We start from the raw sequence: 8,256 nt of genomic DNA, 5'->3' as shown, positions 1-8,256 counted from the left end.
GGATACACCAACAGAGCCCCCACTCATATAGCACAAATGACCAAATGGTCCAAGAGAAATGACAATGAAACAAAACATGAGAAACAGATTCAGGGGCCACTTTGCAGAGAGGACATAAAGGGGAAACATTGCTGCCTAGGATACCAATATCGAGCAGAAACACCGCTGTTTTAACTCTATTTTTCCAAGCTAACCAACCAAAAAAACGAACTTTGGGAGATAAGGTATTGCTCCAGATGAATTTGCTGATGTTGAGGGGAGGCCCAAGGAGAGAATTACAAAGAGAATATAGGGAAGACACAGAGAAAACACAAGAACCTAGGGCAGACCACACCCGGCTGTCAGCACTGTTGAGGCACAAAAGGGGGGCAGAAGATAACATTGTAATCAACCTAGCTTCACTGGTCTCTTCCCAGGTATACAGGATTCTTCTATATGGAAAGTTCCAAACTGAAGTGCTGGTTTTCCTGGCATAGAATTGTTGAAGAGAACCATTCTTATCAACAGACAGGTTGAAGAGAGAGGGGAACTCATCCTTTAGATAGGTAGATCCACACCACTTGTCATGCCAAAATCTGATACAACTACCATTCCCAACCTTGATTTGGTAGTTATCCAGGAAGAATTCACACTTTTAGGATATTGATGACATTTATATAGGACAATGCCACATTATTAAGTTGTAAATAAATTGTGATAAAAAAATACTATTACCCTAACATTATTAAAATTCAAAACATTATGTGCAACAAAATTACTATAAAATAATATAAAAAAATCATGTGTGACATATAACAACCTTTCACAGCGATAATATTTTTGTTGAACAATTTTTAGCAATCGACTTTGAAAAGAATCGATATTACTATTGTCTACAAAAAATTAGCTTTATACCTACCTATTATCGGTATGACCAATAAGAATGTCTCAAGTATAGTTACCAAATCAAAATACAAATTAAGTAATTTTTTTTCTGAATCGTGTATCATATTGTAGATCGTAACATATTTTAACATATTTAAAATAAAAAATAAAAAATATATATGATTATAATAAATAGAGATATCCTAATGTAATTTGTTAGTTCATTAATAAAGTGATTCTCTTTTGTAGATAAAAAGAAAAAATTGTATAATCCTTAAAATTGCAAAAGCTCCTATCGATTGACAGGAGAAAGAAAAAAAAAGATAAAAGAAAAAAAGAGGAGGATTAAACGCATATAAAATATATAAATTCTCAATACTTATGCATATAAAATGTAGAATAGAACTGAACTATGTATAAAATACTACCTTATTTAGGTTTTAATATATATGTATAAAATACTACCTTATTTAGGTTTTAATATTTAATTTACAACTTTGAATTCTTGAAGAGTTTGTTTATAGTAGAAAATTTTAAACTTTAACAGATATAAGTAGGTCTATAGTAAAAAATATAATATTATGTATTTTAAGATACATTTAATAATTATTTTTGATCGGTAAATAAATTTTTTATTGATGAAGATCAAAGTATAAGACGAATGACACACATCAATAAAGAGAGTGACTACAAAAGTATCAAAGTAAAAATTAAAAAATAATCCCAATTAAATTGACACCACAAAGCAAGTTCAATCATTCAAAACACTTTTTATTAAATTTAAATCTTCTTTAAGTTTTTTCACCATTTTCAACAAATCTCAATATTAAGTAATGGTTAAGAACACTTGTTAGCATTTTTCATAAATAAAATCAATAATGTTTCGGACCCCCTTTCCTTCCCACCCCCTCTGACCCCCTCTCAATATGATTGGCCAGTTTTTTTCTTTTCATTTTTCTTTTCTTTTTTCTTTTTTTCTCCTCTCCAATCACTACCCGCCACGTATGTGTGGGGTGGTAGGGGTAATGAGGGTGGTGATTGGAGGGGTTCTCAATCATGATCCAAAATAAAATATAACCAACAGCAATTATGACACCGTACGTTATCCAACAGGTATACCACATGATTGAATTTGATGTTGAGGCAACTTTGAATATCATAAATCAACACGTCTCAATTAATTGTATTTTCAATTTTTTTTATTTTTAGTCTTTTTCTTATGCTCGAGACAATTGGTTTTTTTATTATTATTTATATATCAGTCAAGAAAGAAGGTTTATGGGGGCAAAAGGGTTATTTCAACTCTTCTTAAACTTTGGTGTGGTGAGGGATGCGTGTATCCCGAACCAGAGGAGAAAATCTACAGGATTCAGATTTGGGTTTATCAGGTATGATTGCTCGATAGCAGCGGGTATGGCTTTGCAGAAAGCAAATGGACTTTGGTGCGACGACAAAGCACTCAAGGTCAAAATGGCTGAGTTCAGAAAGGGCAATGATCAACACCAAAGAAGCCTCTAACCAGTACAGTAGTGGAGGGAAATGGAAGGAAATCACACTGTAAGTGTTCCTTATCAGGGGAAAAAATCATATGCTGATGTGGCTAGAGGTGAGGTCCTTCAACCCAACTTAGTTCGAACTAAAAAAAAAAAAAAAAAAAAAGGTAATGGATGGTTGTATGAAAGTGCAGTGGTAAGATTAAAACCACAACTCTCGATTATAGAGTTTCAGGATTGACTTCAGAGACATGGCTATGGAGATCTTAAAGTTAGAGTTGGAGGTGGAAGACAGTTAGTTCTCTCATTTCAATCAGTGAGTGCTATGAGAGAGAAGTTTTTGTTAATGAAGGACTGGTTCATAGACTGGTGTGACTCGATTGAGGAAGGGGATGAAAGCATGGTTCTTGATCAAGTGAGGCACGTGTGGTTAAGCTGCTATGGTGTACCACTGGTATTGTGGAACAACAATACTTTCTGTACAATAGGTAGAGAGTGAGGAGAGGTGATTGAAATGGATGAAGGCACACTAAATATGGAGTCTCTCCACTATGGAAAAATCAAGATTGAGACAAGATGCATGACTACCATTAATCATCTAATCAACTTGGACTGCCAAGGTGTATTATACCTAGCAAGGATCTCAGAGGAACAAATCATAATCTCAACAATTGTGAAAGACCAATGTATCTACCAATCGTTTCTGAGGAATAATGAAGCCATCTTTAGCTCCGATGAAGAAGTTAAGATTATTACAGATGTTGGTAAAGAGGTGAATAATGGGGGTGAGGTGGCTGCAGGGGAAGAGAGAGGTGGCTCATGTCAATACAAATGACATAGAGGGGGAAGCAAGCTTGAGGGAGGTTTCGGTGGTAGAGGAGACAGACCTGATGATGGGAGTGTCAGAGAAAGGCGCAACATGTAGGGAAGGCTCTGTAAGGAGGCTCTGCACAAGGGTGTCAGAGGAGGGTGACGTACGCAAGGGAGATAGCCATAGAGCTGATGATGAGGTGGTCACCCCTGGGTTTATAAGAAGTATGAGTGGGTCTGTAGGGTAGAAACAAGGCATTAACTTGGAGGTGGACTTAAATAGGGCCCAAGTGGGTACAAATATGGATGAGTCGGCCCAAAGGGCTACAAAATCAGATCTTCGAGCTGAGTCTAGCAATCGCCATATTAGAGTCTCTTCTATTAGGGTAGGGAAGCCCAATTCTATGCCCAGTCAGCTGGGCACAACCCTTATTAATAAGTAGTGTTTGCAGGAGAAATGGAGGAAAACCGACGCCACAAACTGCGGAAGAAGGGGAAGTCTGAAGTGGGGAAGAAATCTATGAAGAAAGCACTCAATCTGAGGAAATGGGCTGTTTCAGGTCTGTCGTAGTTGCTATTTCACTATCCATGACAAGTAAATCTAGTAGAGGAGGCTTACATTTATCAGAGGCAAAAACATCCATCCAAATTGGCAAAGTGTTCGGGGTAGCTTGTGATGGCAAGGAGGAGGAGGCGATTAGCAAGTTAGAGGAATTGGAGGCCACAGACAAAGGAAAAGAGGTGAGAATGGGAGGTGATATGCATTGAGCACTAAGCTCAGGGAATTTTTGAGTGAAACAACTTTTGTAATGAAGATACAATCTTGGAATGTTAGAGGTCTTGGCAGACCAAAGAAAATGAGAAAAATTAAACAAAGTTTAGTAACAAGAAAAATCAATTCTGTGATGCTTCAAGAAACAAAGAGATCATCAATTACGCTCGAAATAGTAAAGTCTCTCTGGTATGAAGATAATTTTGAGTATCTGGTAGTGGACGCAAAGAGAAGAGGTGGTGGGTTGCTATGTATCTGGAATACAGAGGTGTTTCAATTGGATACTTGCTACGGAAACCGTCACTTTTTCTTACTGTCAAGTAAATTATTTTCCTCTTTTAATTGTGTGATTGTCAATGTATATGGTCCATCAGATGTGGTTAAAAGGAAAGAATTATGGGTCACTTTAGCTCGGTTGAAAAGTTTGTTCCTAGGGCCATGGTGTATGGGGGTGATTTCAACGAAATTAGGAATATTGCTGAACATATTGGGTGCTCTAGAAAAGACAGAGGAATGAGGGATCCTAATGAATTGGTAGAACAACTGGAGTTGATTGATGTGTTTATGCTTGAGAGGAAATTTACTTGGTGTAACTCACAAACAAGAGAGAAATGGAGCATAATTGTCACGACCCAAACCCGGCCCTATGGGTTTAGCACCGTAACCGGCCAGTAATCCGAGATTACTGAAGGCCTGCTGAACAGTAATACAGTGAAACAGAGTACAGGGCCTGGCGGAAGCCAATACAGTAAATAAATAGTGTCCATTGAGCTGTGACAGTCTGTATGCAAAAAGGCTTTTCATACATTATACAAAAACAGTACAGAACAGTATACACAATATTCACATCCACTTAACTAGGGACTCAACCCCACATAACAGTACAGAAAACATTCCGTCTGTACAACACAGTATACAAAATTAACAGTCACACAGTACAGGGACCTAATCCCTGTATAACAGTACAGTAAACAGTCAGTCTATACAAAACAGTGAAACAGTACAAAAAGGGGGAAATTCTAAAACACCCCTAAGCCTTAACAATAGGCTCGGAACCTCGCAGTGAGGCACAAAGGCTGGCTTGACAAAACTGGAGTAACCCTGACGCTCCTAGCTCCGTTCTGGTGCCTGTACACCTACATATATATATGAGCAGTGAGCTAAAGCCCAGTTAATAACATAAAGCGTAAAGGGGTTTAGAATGAATGTCCTTACAGTAATGAAAACAGTTCATTTCAATCAGTAATTCAGTTGCTCAGTACAGTAAACAGTCATATGTGGTACATCCATTAGCATAACAGTAACAGTAGGTCTTAAAAGACCGAACAGTAATGATGGCCATCAGTCAGTAAACAGTAGTGGTTCCACAAGGAAACCGACAGAGATCTCTGTGACAGTAACAGTAACAGTAAACCGTAGATACTAAGGATGCCACAGTACAGTTCAGAAATAAAGGACATACATTCATTCAGTAAATAATACCAGTTCAGTAAACAGTTCAGTTCAGTATTCAGAAGATAATCAGTTGAACATATCTTTACACAATTGTTACTCACAGAGTTCTGGGCTACAGTATGCTAGAGCGTGTCTCCCCAGTTGCCAACCCTACACAGTTCACAGGTTGAACACACTAAGCTACACAGTTGGGAAATCTCATAACTTAATCCCTAATTTGCCTTGGTGTGTTCTACAATGATATCCTCATCAAGGTGCCTTAAACTAGGCCTAAGAATGCCTAGGATGGGATGAGGATGCAAAAATACACTTAGAAAACATTTCGCAAAGTTTGCTGAAAATAGGAGCCTCGCTCGAGCGAGACTTTCTACGCTCGAGCGTAAGTCCAAAATCAAAGGCTTCGCTCGAGCGAGGAATCCTTCGCTCGAGCGGTCTGCAAAACAGTAAAAGTACTGGATGCTGAAATTTTACGCGCGATGGTCGCTCGATGGTCGCTCGAGCGGAGCCCTGGACAAAGGTGCTCGCTCGAGCGGGGAATCCTTCGCTCGAGCGAGGAAGCCAAATCTGGAATTTCCAGATTTGCCTCCCAAGCTCAAACCAAGCATTCAACCACTCCAAACTCGACCTCTTGGGCCCAAATTCTGGAAAACATCATTAAATTCAATGTATAACAAGTTTCAAAGCTCAATTTATGAATTCAAGCCCCAAAGGTGAGTCAATTAGAACCATATTCAAACCCATTTTCAAGAATATGAAGAACATGCAAACATGCAAGGATTTAAACCAAATCAAAGCTTCAAAGCTTGTTCAAATGAGCTCATTCTTTTCAAAACAAGATGAAAACATGGTCTACTCTTACAACATGGACATGCATGTAACCATTTACCATGAATTCAACTCAAAACTCATTAATTCAACCATGCATGCAAGAAATGAGCTTCAATTCACCATTAATGACCCAAATCATGACTTAGTTCTACAATGAAGCATGAACCATGCAAGAACTAGTTCAATAGCATCAATAAGAAGATAAGATCCTTACCTAGAGCTTGAATTAGAAGACTAGGAGCTCAAATATGCAATCTATACTTCAATTCCTTCAATTCTCCAAGCAAAACCCAAGGTAGAATTCAATTCCTCTCACTCTCTCTCCTCTCTTCCCTCTTGGTCGGCAATGAGAAGGAAAATGGCTGAGGAAATGTTGTTCTTGGCTCAAGTATGTGTGTGAGATAGTGGCCCACTCAATGGCAAAACGGTAATTAAGTCCAACTCTTCAATTGGCTTATTTTAATCTAATTTAATCATACCTAATCAATTTTCAGATACTTATACCATAAAATCACATTAAATATGAGGGTCACGTAACATCAATCGGTTTCTAGTTCGGCCGCCGATAAGGCCTTCAAATAGCAGTTTAAACATATAAACATGAACAGATAATCAGACAATCAAACAGATAGAATGCAATTAACTAACATATACTCAGTCAATTCAGTTTCAACTTCAGTCAGTCGGTTCAGTATTTCATTCAGTTCGATTATCAGTTAGTTATCAGTCATTATCAGCTTCGTTTAACAGTAATCGGTGATTAACGGTAATCAATCGGTCATAAATCAGTAAACAGTACGAGGGTTGTTACAGTCTCCCCTCCTTATAAAGAGTTTAGTCCTCTAAACTCGAGTTACCTTAATTCTGGAAGAAAACAGGATTCAGTGGAAACAGTTCAGGATATCGTTTAGCCATGTCATCTTCCCTTTCCCAAGTGGCATACACGCCACCATGGTTCTGCCAGTCAACTTTCACTAACGGGATCTCTTTGTTCCTCAGTTTCTTGATCCGTCGGTTTACAATCTGTATAGGCCGTTCCTCGTAAGTGTAGTCATCACTCAACACTACGTGGGTAGGCTCTATTACATGGAAGGGATCCCGAAGGTAGTCTCTCAACATAGAAATGTGGAAGACGTTATGCATGTGTTCCATTTCAGGAGGGAGTGCAACTTGATACGCCACCGGATTAATTTTCTCAATAATCTCATAAGGTCCGACGTATCTCGGTGCTAACTTGCCTTTGACTCCAAAACGAGTCTGGCCTTTCATTGGTGTCACTTTCACAAAAACGTGATCACCCACTTCATACTCTCTGTCCCGTCTTCTGACATCTGCATAACTTTTCTGTCTACTCTGTGCAGTTTTCAATCTTTGCTGTATCAGTTTCACTTTTTCAGTTGTTTCATATACAATCTCGGGCCCAAGCAAAGGCCCATCTCCAACTTCTGCCCAGCAAATTGGAGATCTACATTTTCTGCCATACAATGCCTCAAAAGGCGCCATACCAATACTCGAATGGTAACTGTTGTTGTAGGCGAATTCAGCTAAGGGCAAATGGCTTTCCCAGTCTCCCTGAAAATCAAGGACACACATTCTCAGTAGATCCTCCAGAGTTTGGATGGTCCTTTCAGATTGGCCATCTGTCTGAGGATGATAGGCACTACTCAGCCTCAATTCAGTACCCAATGCAGTCTGTAGGCTTTGCCAAAACCTCGATGTAAACTTCGAATCCCTGTCAGAAACAATAGACACAGGCACTCCATGCAGTCTAACGATTTCATCAATATAGATAACAGCCAATTTGTCCGCATTATAAATCGTCTTGACAGGTAAGAAGTGAGCAGATTTGGTTAGTCTATCAACAATAACCCAAATTGAATCCATACCTTCTCTGGAGCGAGGTAACCCAACGATAAAATCCATCGTGATGTGCTCCCATTTCCATTCCGGTATGGGTAAGGGTTGCAGTAATCCGACAGGTCGTTGATGTTCAGCTTTGACCTGTTGGCAATGAAGACATTTGGATACAAAATC

Source organism: Camellia sinensis, chromosome 6 (genome assembly GCF_055761805.1).
Source record: "Camellia sinensis isolate YWXY chromosome 6, ASM5576180v1, whole genome shotgun sequence".
NCBI lineage: Eukaryota > Viridiplantae > Streptophyta > Magnoliopsida > Ericales > Theaceae > Camellia > Camellia sinensis.
Note: the sequence above shows the minus strand (reverse complement) of the source record.